This window comes from Solea senegalensis, unplaced genomic scaffold, assembly GCF_019176455.1.
Source record: "Solea senegalensis isolate Sse05_10M unplaced genomic scaffold, IFAPA_SoseM_1 scf7180000014217, whole genome shotgun sequence".
Classification (NCBI taxonomy): domain Eukaryota; kingdom Metazoa; phylum Chordata; class Actinopteri; order Pleuronectiformes; family Soleidae; genus Solea; species Solea senegalensis.
Genome location: NW_025320995.1, coordinates 45,034 through 56,022, shown reverse-complemented (window position 1 = coordinate 56,022; position 10,989 = coordinate 45,034). Strand labels below are relative to the sequence as shown.

Genomic DNA, 10,989 nt, shown 5'->3' with positions numbered 1-10,989 from the left:
GCGCGTCGTGGCCTGGAGCAGCGGCTCTCACGTTCCCACAGCAGTACACGTAAGTGACCGCCGTCAGCCGTGGATTGAAAACACTCTGTAGATGCTGCGATGATGGTGGTGGTGTGGAGGGGACAACAACTTCGGGCTTGTCCACGCCAGAGACACTTCATCACCCTCTTGTTATATAATCTGACTGATTATATTATAATGTCAACGCTCTTTATGAGCTTTGGTCCACGTGATGATCCATGATAAGGATTTTTAATTCATAGATATTCTCACTTTAGTGAGTCAAACAGAAGACATCAATGTCTCTCACTTTTAAAGCAATATTTTGATCTCAATGTGAATTCCTGGTAAAATAAGACACATTTTTTTGAATTAAGTCATAAATCTAATCTGATTACTATCATCAAGAGTAATTCATTATTAAGACGTGAAACAAACGTCAGGACAAGAGGAGGACAGTTATTCTCCATTAATGACAATAATTACAATAAGTAGAGGAATGATCTGTAAAACTCAACTGACCATAAGAACAAACAAACTAGATTATAGTCTCAGAGAAATAGAAGACAAGAAAGAAATAGGCCACGCAATGTAATCTGGTTTGTCCCCTCATGTTTGCCTATAATAGTGTGTGTGTGTGAGAAGCCTCTGGGGACATTTGACATCTTGTTAAATTCCTATAAAGTATGTATATTATGTATATCTGCATTTCTTACACTCACAACCTCCCTTGTTTCTTATACATTTAATGATAAATCATTGGTGTAAACTAAGGAAATGTAAAGTTTGTGGACGAGGTTGCCCGTAGAGACTCATCAAGTCTGTCCAGTTATTGTAAAACCTGTCTGATGTTGTTGTGCAGTGGGATTAGTGCGAGGCTTTAAAGTAACAAGCGTAATAGTTCCGTCATGGCATGAAAAAACATCATCTTCTCCACGACCTCTTGAGTCAGAGCCAGCAGCACTGCACGCTCTGTGATACATCACTTAGACCAAAGGTGTGGTTTCGACTGTAAATCCCTGCATCAGCATTTTATGAACAGTTTTTTCTCTCCTTAATCAGTGTTTGTTGTTCTCGGTCCATCATTGTGAAACCTGTAACCCGTTGCTGTTAGATACAGCTAGAGACTTTACTCAGGACCATGGTTGTCTGTGCTCTACACTCAGGCTCTGGATGGAGAATCGGGCCAGATGGTGCTCTCATCTTTTGGGGGGGTTAAACAGTGAGAGATTTCTGGCCAATCACAAACGAGAACCGGGGGTCTATAAATCTGTGAGGCGTGTGTATGCATGCATATTGTGTGAATGTTATGATGAATTGGGCTGTTTCAAGTAGGGGGTGTAGTGTCGCCGCAGCTTTCTTCTTCCTCCTCCTTTCCACTGATTTTTTTTTTTTCCTGCTGAGCTCTCTGAAACAGCCACATAGTCCTCGTCCGTCTGCCCTGGGTCTCTCTTCATGTAAGATTGATGAAGCAGAATCGCCATGCTGAAGAACAGCATCTCATTCCAATTAAGAATTAATACTGCAGCAGTGAGGATTTATCCCTCATCTCCCTCTCATTCTAGCTCTCTCTCTGTCGCTCCGCCCTTTCTGTCTTCACTCAGTCTGTCTCTTTGCTTTCTGTCTCTGTCTCTGTCTGCGGATAGATGGATAGATAGATAGATAGATGTTTCTTTAAAAATATATTGTGTTTACAGAGATCTAAGACAGTCAGGAATTGCAAAAGCTGGACTGTTGTCATTAATATCAGAATCAATCTACTGAATAATCAGTATGTTGGGATTATTTTTTATTCAGCAATAGATTCGAGATATCTCTACTAAGAGTGGTGGAGTTGTGTTGGCCAATTGTTTGTCAGTGTTTTTGTGCAGTCCATGTTTGTTCATTTCTTCGACTCACGTTTGTGCTTTAATTGTCCTGTTCTGCTGAGCCCAGCGTTTTATTTGTATTTGCTTACAGCTCATAAATAAGTACAGTAAATAAGTCGACAAAGCTGAACAACACCGTGTAGTCTACTCGGCCTGATTTTACCTGATGTATGATACCACTGTCTCATACATGTCAGACTGGCTGACTGTGATGTGCATTGATTTTGCAAACATGACTTGTGGGTTATTCTGTATCATTACATGTTTTGTTTAACCTTTAGAACACAGAGCTGCTTTTTTTCCCCATTACTATGTTTAAATAAACATTATATACAGAGGGTTTGAGAATGTGCAACATTATATCCGTTTTTTTCAGCACAACCTCGACAATCTGATGAAACATTTCTTTCATTTTCACCAACTTTATAAACACACGTGAGCAAAAAGTACTCAAAACGTTTAAAATCGGATTGAAATTTGGAAATAACTCACAGTTCAAAGTTCACTTGGCTCGTTTTTATGACCTAAAAGAAAAGAAAAACACGTCTATTTTGTGACTTCTGCACAATTATTGCTACTTTATATCATGACTAAAAATGTGATCTCAAATGAATCATAACTTTGACTCAACAACACATAAAACGCATTTTACGAATAACCAGGCCTATAAACACCCCCAGAGGATGTCCATATAAGGAGTTGTGTTTTATTCCCACGGGCAATTTACCATGGGTGCACCTGCAGGTTGTGACCCCGCCTCTTGCCTTGTGTTAGCTGGGATTGGTTTCAGCTCCCCCCACGACCTCTCATGTGGAGGATAAAGCAGTAGGCGGTTGTCATTTCCCCCCCCGTGTATGCTTATGTGTAACAAGCATACACGGCCTCTCCTTTTTACACACACACACACACACACAGATGGTGTGTTTGTGCTCAGAGTGAAAATGTTTCCTCTGCGGAGACGTGTTCTTTCATCGTACCTGGCAAAATTCCTCCCGTTAACAGCGTCTGACTGGGTGCTATGTCAACAATGTGGACACTGGATGAGACACCTCTCTGAGCAAGAAGAAAACCTGGTTGATCATTGACCTTGATCTCACCTTAATGTTCGCTGGTTCAACTTGCATCCTCTTTCCTTAGTTAAAGTCAATGAATGAATGAATGAATGAATGAATTCATGGCATAAGCAGTTGATAATGCAGGGAGCAGCAGGCAGTTTTACATAATCAAAGTATTTGCAAGTTGATTAAAATCCTGAGAGACACTGAATGGTCTGAAAGAAAGATTGAGGATCATTTAAGTCATAATTGACCCTGAGGATGACATGGATACAGATGTTGAAACCTAACCAATTCATCACCAGTAGAATTCATCCAAGATTTCATGGCTTCCTCTGTCGTGTAGTTGTTCACATACTCAGTTCTGGTCAAAGATGGAGGGACAGACGTTACCAAAGCCTCGCCGTGCCAATTCCACGCCTAAAATGTGACTGGAACGGCGTTGCGTTTCCTGTGAAATGCATTTGCCGTGGGAAAACGAGCTGAAATAGACGCTCCGCCGCCGCTCCACCCTCTCGACCTCTCACTCTCTCCACTGAATAAGTGAATATGGGCCACTTCACGTGGAGCTCCTCTCACTCGCGTCCCCAGGGGTGCGTATAGCACGTATAGCAGGTAATAGTGTGGAAACACAAGTACGCTGTGTTATTCAGCTGCCGCATCATCGTGCTGTGATTGTCATATCCAGAAAGTTGTGTTAAGTTATGTTTAGTTTTGCCTTCTATTTGTTTTGTGACTTCCTGTTTTATTTTGACATCTCTCTTTCCTCTCGTTTCAGATAACTTGCCCTTCCCCTGTAGTTTTCCCGCCAGTCTGATTATCTTCCCCGCCCTGATTGTTTCCACCTGTTCCCCATTTACTTTGAGTTACATATAGCCTGTGCTTCCCTCTGCCCTGCGTCAGTTCGTCTTGTCTGTCATGCCAGAGAACCCACGCCAATCCATGCCACGTCAATTGTTTGTAAGGTTTTTGCTTTTCTTAGTTGCTACTTTGTTTTGTCCCTTTTTGAGCCATCAGAGTTTTTTCCTCGTGAAGAGTGATTTTGATTTGGCACCTTGCCTAGACCTTTTGTCTCCTCCCAGTGAGTGATTATAATTTGTTACTTTGGCCTTTTGCTTATCTAGTGATTCCTCGATAGAGTGATTTTCTGTTGATACTTTTCCTCCCTTTGAGAGTGATTTTTATTTGTTACTTTGTCCAATAAATTAGAGTATTTTTGGAAGTTGTCTCTGAGTCGTGCTATTGGGTTCAAGTCCTTGTTCGGTTGTGACATTACGAACTGACCAGCATGAACCCAGCCGACTCAGAACAACTGACAGCGGCCGTTCGCTCCCAGAACACCCGCCTGACTCAGCAGGAGGAGCACATGGCCTCTCTGCACAGTGGCGTGAAGGGGATGGCTAAAAGTCAGGAGGAGTTCAAAGCCTCTATGACAGCCCAAGTTAACCTCCTGGCAAACCAAGTACATCAAGTCCTTGCTCATCTCACAAGGGATCCCTCTCCCTCAGACACCATGACCACACCATCTCCGGCGGATACCAGAGCTTCATTGATCTCAGCTCCCCATGCCACGACTCTTCGCCTTTCCCCCCCAGAAAAGTTTTCTGGTGAGTCAGGAGGATGTCGGGCGTTTATTGTGGACTGTGATATGCATTATGAACACTTGCCCTCAGCCTTTCCTACGGAACGATCGAAGGTGGCATTCATGATCTCCCACCTCACCGGGAGGGCGAGGGCATGGGCTACGGCTGAATGGTCTCGGGATTCAATGATCTGCGGATCCCTCAAGGAGTTTAAACAGGCTCTGCGGAAGGCTTTCGATCCCCTCTCATCCGACCGAGAGAAAGCACGTGAGTTGAGCAACATCAAACAAAATAGAGACTCTGTTTGTGACTATGCTATCCGCTTTCGCACCCTAGCCACGGATAGCGGATGGAATACCACGGCCCTGTATGATGTTTTTCTCAAGGGACTTTCAGATCAAATTCAAGACTTGTTAGTGCCCCTAGATTTGCCTTCTGATCTAGACTCAGTAATGACTCTGGCCATAAGAACAGACAACCGCTTACAGGAGCTACAACGAAGCCGAATGGCCTCTGCAGCTGGTCGTCATCAGGGTCGCGCTGCTGTCACTACACCCAGTTGGCGGAGCTCCTCACGTGCTCCATCACCCATTACCCGGAGGGAGAGGCCATCCGAGGAGGTGGAGGAGCCCATGCAGTTGGGGCGAACCAAACTGTCCACAGAGGAGCGCCGTCGTCGCCTGCAGGAAGGCAGGTGCTTCTATTGCGGACAGCAAGGGCATCTGCTAGCAGCGTGTCCGGCAAAAGGCACAGGCTCACCAGTCGACAGGGGGGTACTGGGGAGACGTTTCTCCTCCACGGAATTCCCTCCTCGAGCTTTAACCCAGACTAAGGTGAGGCATCACAACACCACACTTAGTTTGGAGACTCTCATTGACTCGGGGGCTGATGAAAGTCTCATGGACTGGGATTTTGCCATGAGACTCAAGCTAAAAACAGAACAATTATCTCAGCCTATAGAGGCCAGCGCTCTCGATGGCAGTCTGATTTTTCGAGTGACGCACAAGACTGAACTGCTCACAGTTATCATTGATAACCACTATGAACTTATGCAATTTCATTTATATAACTCTGCCCAGTATCCTCTCATTTTGGGTTTTCCCTGGCTGAAGAAACATAACCCGCACATTGACTGGAGTACTGGGAGGGTCTTGAACTGGGCAGAAGAATGTAAAACCAAGTGTTTAAAGTCTTGTCATAATGTGAAAACTAGTGATAACATTGCCTCTGTTCATGTCACAGACTCTGAAACTCCTGACCTGACTTCAGTCCCAAGATGTTACCACGAGTTGAGTGAGGTATTTAGTAAAAAGAAGGCAACCTCCCTTCCTCCCCACAGGCCTTATGATTGCCCCATTGATTTGATCCCGGGGTCCCCTATTCCTAAGGGTAGACTATATTCCATCTCTGGCCCCGAAAAGAAGGCTATGACCGAGTATATTGAGTCCTCGTTAAAGGCTGGTCTTATCCGCCCCTCTTCATCTCCAGCGGGGGCAGGGTTCTTTTTTGTGGGAAAGAAAGATGGGACACTCCGACCATGTATAGACTATGCACCACTTAATGACATAACTGTTAAGAATCGGTACCCTCTGCCACTAATGTCATCAGCTTTTGATCAGCTTCAGCAAGCTAAGGTTTTCACTAAATTAGACCTCAGAAACGCCTATCATCTGGTTAGGATCAGAGAGGGGGATGAATGGAAAACAGGCTTTAACACTCCTAGTGGTCATTACGAGTACCTAGTCATGCCGTTTGGGTTGACCAATGCTCCTGCTGTCTTCCAAGCAATGATCAACGATGTACTGAGAGACTTCCTGAACCACTTTGTGTTCGTGTATTTAGATGACATATTGATCTTCTCCCCAGATTTAGACTCTCATGTGCATCATGTACGGCAGGTTCTCCAGCGACTGCTGGAGAACCAATTATATGTCAAGACAGAAAAGAGCGAATTCCATGCCGACACTGTATCTTTCCTTGGCTTTATCATAGCCCCTGGAAAGGTGCAAATGGATCCGGCTAAAGTTAGCGCTGTGGCTCAGTGGCCAACACCTGATAGCCGCAAAAAGGTTCAACAATTCTTAGGATTTGCTAACTTTTACAGGAGGTTTATCCGAAACTTCAGTGCCACAGCTGCACCTCTACATGCACTTACCTCTCCTCAGTCTCCCTTTTTGTGGTCCCCTCAAGCTGAGGAGGCCTTCCAGCAGCTCAAAGTGCGATTCACTACTGCCCCCATTCTCACAGTTCCTGATCCCAGCCGGCAGTTTGTGGTGGAGGTGGATGCCTCCAATAATGGAGTGGGGGCAGTACTCTCCCAGCACTCTGAGAAGGACAACAAGCTTCATCCCTGCGCCTTCCTGTCTCATAAACTCTCGCCGGCAGAGAGAAACTACGATGTTGGGAACCGTGAGTTATTAGCAGTGAAAAAAGCTTTGGAAGAGTGGAGACATTGGTTAGAGGGCGCACAGCACCCATTCATTGTATGGACAGATCATAAGAATCTGGAATATATTCGCAAAGCAAAGAGACTGAACTCTCGCCAAGCCAGATGGACATTTTTTTTTAACAGATTTAACTTTGTTTTGTCTTATAGGCCGGGGTCCCAGAACACCAAGCCCGATGCCTTGTCCCGTCTGTTTGACCCCGAGCCTACTGCCAAGGAACCGGAGCCCATCCTACCACTGAACCGTGTGGTAGGAGCGGTGAGTTGGCAGATAGAATCTCAGGTGAAGCAGGCTAATGGTGAGAATCCGACACCTAGTGGTTGTCCGGAGAATCGCTTGTTTGTCCCTGTTGTTATGCGTCCACAGGTGATCCATTGGGCTCACACCGGACTGCTCACCTGCCATCCAGGAGTTAAGAGGACCATGTACGTCATTTCCCAGAGGTTTTGGTGGCCCTCCATGGAGAGGGAGGTTCGGGAGTATGTGGAGGCGTGTTCCATCTGTGCCCGCAACAAGACCTCCTCCAGAGCGCAGATGGGGTTGCTGCAGCCACTCCCTGTTCCCACTCGTCCATGGGCTGAGATCTCACTCGACTTCGTCACGGGGCTCCCGGTCTCTGAAGGAAACACCACTGTGCTCACAGTGGTAGACAGGTTTTCTAAAATGACTCATTTCATAGCATTACCCAAGCTTCCATCTGCCAAAAGAACGGCAGAGATTATGATGACTCAAGTATTTCGTATTCATGGTTTTCCCAAAGACATTGTTTCAGACCGGGGGCCCCAGTTCATATCCAGGTTCTGGAAAGAGTTCTGCAAGCTCATCGGGGCCACCGTCAGCCTCACCTCTGGTTATCACCCAGAAGCCAACGGCCAGACGGAACGTCTCAACCAGGAGTTAGAGACCTGTCTTCGATGCCTGGTGTCGCAGAATCCGGCTTCCTGGAGCAAGAAGCTGGTGTGGGTGGAATATGCCCACAACTCTCTTCTCACCTCGGCAACTGGCATGTCTCCATTCCAGTGCGTCTTCGGCTACCAGCCCCCTGTCTTCTCCGAGACAGAAAAGGAGATCATCGTCCCGTCGGCCCATGCCATGGTCCGGCGATGCCACCGCATCTGGGCAGCCGCCCGTAAGGCACTCCTACGCAGTGTGGACCGCATGAAGAGGGCTGCTGATCGGAGGCGCCTACCTGCGCCTGTATACAAGCCTGGCCAGAAGGTCTGGCTCTCTACGCGGGATTTGCCTCTCCAAGTCGCCTCCAGGAAGTTGGCTCCACGGTTCGTGGGGCCTTTCCCAGTGTCCAAGGTCATCGGCCCTTCCGCTGTCCGTCTGCGTTTGCCCCGGTCCATGAGAGTCCACCCCACCTTCCACGTCAGCCGGGTGAAACCGGTTAAGGAAAGCCTCATGGTGCCCGCAGCCGCACCCCCTCCACCTCCCCAGATGGTCGACGGCGGCCCTGTCTACTCAGTCAAGGCTCTGCTGGCTGTGCGCAACAGGGGCCGGGGCAGGCAGTTCCTGGTGGATTGGGAGGGCTACGGTCCAGAGGAACGATCATGGGTTCCTGCTAGCTTTATTGTGGATCCTGACCTCATCACAGACTTTTACAGACGCCACCCTCAGTTATCTGGGCCGCAGGTGCCGTCCCTAGAGGGGGGGGTACTGTCATATCCAGAAAGTTGTGTTAAGTTATGTTTAGTTTTGCCTTCTATTTGTTTTGTGACTTCCTGTTTTATTTTGACATCTCTCTTTCCTCTCGTTTCAGATAACTTGCCCTTCCCCTGTAGTTTTCCCGCCAGTCTGATTATCTTCCCGCCCTGATTGTTTCCACCTGTTCCCCATTTACTTTGAGTTACATATAGCCTGTGCTTCCCTCTGCCCTGCGTCAGTTCGTCTTGTCTGTCATGCCAGAGAACCCACGCCAATCCATGCCACGTCAATTGTTTGTAAGGTTTTTGCTTTTCTTAGTTGCTACTTTGTTTTGTCCCTTTTTGAGCCATCAGAGTTTTTTCCTCGTGAAGAGTGATTTTGATTTGGCACCTTGCCTAGACCTTTTGTCTCCTCCCAGTGAGTGATTATAATTTGTTACTTTGGCCTTTTGCTTATCTAGTGATTCCTCGATAGAGTGATTTTCTGTTGATACTTTTCCTCCCTTTGAGAGTGATTTTTATTTGTTACTTTGTCCAATAAATTAGAGTATTTTTGGAAGTTGTCTCTGAGTCGTGCTATTGGGTTCAAGTCCTTGTTCGGTTGTGACAGTGATACAGAGTTTTCTGCACAGGAGAGCAAATGGAGCACAGTGTGGGGAAAGGGGGAGATGATAGATAGATAGATAGATAGATAGATAGAAAGTAGCAATAATTGTGCAGAAATCACATAATAGACTGTTTTTCTTTTCTTTTTGTTCCCAAAAAACAAGCCAAGTGAACTTTGAACTGTGACGTATTTCCAAATTTCACAAATTCAATCCGATTTAAAACATTTTTAGTACCTTTTGCTCAGGTGTGTGTATATATAACATTTTTTTTTTCATCAGATTGCCTATAGGTTGTGCTGGTTGTGCAGTGCACATTCTTATCGCCTCTGTACACTGGAGTTCAAAAATAAATACAAATAAAAATGGAAATAGCTTACATTTCAGTTTTTCCAGACATAACGTGGCACTTAATTCCCAGACGTGAACCTAAAATTCCAGATCTGAAAGTATTCCACATCCTCTGTGTCAGCTCGGACTTGCGGCATCAAAGGAGAAAAGGGAAACTCAGTGATAGCCGAACAGATCCATCTTTATGTGGATGTGGGGAACGGTTCGAGTCGAGATTTGTGGCTCATCCAACACTAGAAACAAGCCCGACAAGACTTTACTCTGTGATGCTGCCTCGTAACTCTGCTGAGAGCCGTTTGACTGATAATAGATCGATTCTCTGGGCACTTAGAGGATCCTTTCTGGGAATTAAGATTTATTCTGCTGCCTCCAACTGATTTAGGTAAAAAGCTTAAATAAATGTCTCACCTCTGGCCGGACTGAACCTCAGAATCACCTGTTCAGACAATGAATGAAGGCCCCGAACAGTGAAGACACTCTGAGCCTCAGGGTGGGAAACTGTGGGCATGTAGCAGTGAGTCTGGAGCATGAGTTTGTGATAATCGTCTGCATCATATGGATCTTTCTAATGCAGAATGCTGCGTGTGTTTTACAGACTGGGAAATGATTGCATTGCAGGATTTATTACAACAGAGGGAACATTTTCTATAGAATAGACATAGAATATAAAGGCAGTGTCATATTGTTTATATTGATGTCATTTTTCTTTAGATGAAAATGTTGTCTGGTCATTTTAGATTTATGAATCGCTTAAACTATTCCAAGAGTATTAGCGCCAAACTAAATATGAGTTAGAGAATAAAGTCTTAATATTATGAGAATAAACTTGTTACATATTACGAGAATAAAGTCATAATATTACGAGAAAAAACTTCTATCTAGTATCACAACTTTTTTTCTTAATATTGTTTTTTTCTGATAATATTAGGACTTTATTGATTACAACTTTTTTCTAATAATATCATTACTTCATTGATTACGACTTTATACTGATAATATTATGACTTTATTTTCATAATATTACGACTTTAGTCCCAAAAAAAGTGAATTTATCGACTGTAAATCACCTAAACAGTGAAATCTTTATCTTTGACCTGCTGTTTCCATGTGAGTGACATTATTCTGTTGTGAGATAATATTGGTGTTTATTTTCATTTCCGTGCTAGCAGCAGTGCGTTTGCTGCTACTCTGCAATAGATTGTCATGTTTACGCAGGACAGACACTTAGTTTTTGTGCTGTCTCTTATATCCAGTGTCCACTTTTGTTTGACCAAAAACAGACCTCATGTGATCCTGTGGTCACTGGCAAAAAATCAAGTCAGTCCCAGCCCACTCCACACACCCACTGGTTTCTTTTCTTTTCTCAAGAAAAAGATTCACATTTGATTTTTGCAGTATTATTTATTTATTTATTTCAAACAACACTTCAATTTT

General features: G+C 44.9%; 1 protein-coding gene across 1 annotated transcript in view; it reads left to right on the top strand.

Annotated features, from left to right (window-relative positions):
• Window positions 1-6: 6 nt before the first annotated feature.
• Window positions 7-10,989, top strand: part of LOC122760953 (voltage-dependent calcium channel subunit alpha-2/delta-2-like) — a 37,808-nt gene continuing 26,825 nt past the window's right edge. The window contains exon 1 of the mRNA XM_044016154.1: window positions 7-49. The gene's annotated coding sequence lies outside the window, so the exon portion shown is untranslated. The remainder of the gene's footprint in view (window positions 50-10,989) is intronic.